This window comes from Myotis brandtii, unplaced genomic scaffold (assembly GCF_000412655.1).
Source record: "Myotis brandtii unplaced genomic scaffold, ASM41265v1 scaffold975, whole genome shotgun sequence".
Lineage (NCBI taxonomy): Eukaryota > Metazoa > Chordata > Mammalia > Chiroptera > Vespertilionidae > Myotis > Myotis brandtii.
In genome coordinates, this window is record NW_005372049.1 from 95,098 (window position 1) to 95,960 (window position 863).

Here is an 863-nt window from a genome sequence, read left to right on the forward strand (position 1 = left end):
TTGGGGGCTGGGGCGCGGGGGGCCTGGACAGCTCCCTCCTCGTGGTCGCCAAGTCCTAGGGGCCGAGGTGAACCTCAAAGGCCCGGCGAGGCCTGTCCGGACGCTCCTCCTCTCGGGGTGAAAGCTAAGACCCCCCCTAGCCCAGCGGTCAGCTGAGTGGCTTTGGGACCTGCTGTTCTGCCTCAACCCCACACCCCCTGACACACCCCCGTCCCCAGATGCCCTGAGGGGGGGAGGGAGGGCTGGCAGAGGGTCCTCACCATCCAGGACCAGAGAGGAGCCCTGGGCTCTACTCAGCCCTGCGGCCCCCCAGCAGCTGAGCAGTCACTGTCCTCAGGAAGAGTAAGCCCCTGGCTGACCCTGGTCTAGGAGAGCCTCCCCCGACGGCCTCCTCCCTAACTGTCCGTCTCCTAAACCTGGAGCAACAAACGGGGGGCAACCTGGTTTGGGGCGCCAGCAGGAGCGCAGGCCCCTCACGCTGCCCGGAAGACACCCCTCCTCCCCCGTAACCACTGTGCAGAGCTGGGCGCCCCTCAGGTCCGGGCTCAGAGCCTGAACACACGCTTGATCACCTGCCTCTCCCAGGATCCCCTGCCCTGCCTCCCGGGCACCCCGACACTGGCCACCGAGCCCCTCACTGCGGGCCATCCTCCTTCCGACTCAGCCACAACCTGCCCCGGGTGCCCACTCTACGATTCGATTCCGGTTCTGCTCCAGGAGCCAGGCTGACCCATCTGACCCCTCCCCACCCCTGGGCCCCCCACCCAGAGGCAGCTGTGACTTCGGACTCGATGTGGGGAGCAGGCCCAGGGGCCGGGGGCCGGGCTCAGACCCCAGGGCGGGGCCGCCCCTCCTCAGGCTCC

General features: G+C 68.8%; 1 protein-coding gene across 1 annotated transcript in view; it reads right to left on the reverse strand.

Moving 5' to 3' along the window:
- Positions 1 to 863, reverse strand: part of TMEM9 (transmembrane protein 9) — a 9,393-nt gene that overhangs the window by 1,815 nt on the left and 6,715 nt on the right. The window lies entirely within an intron of this gene.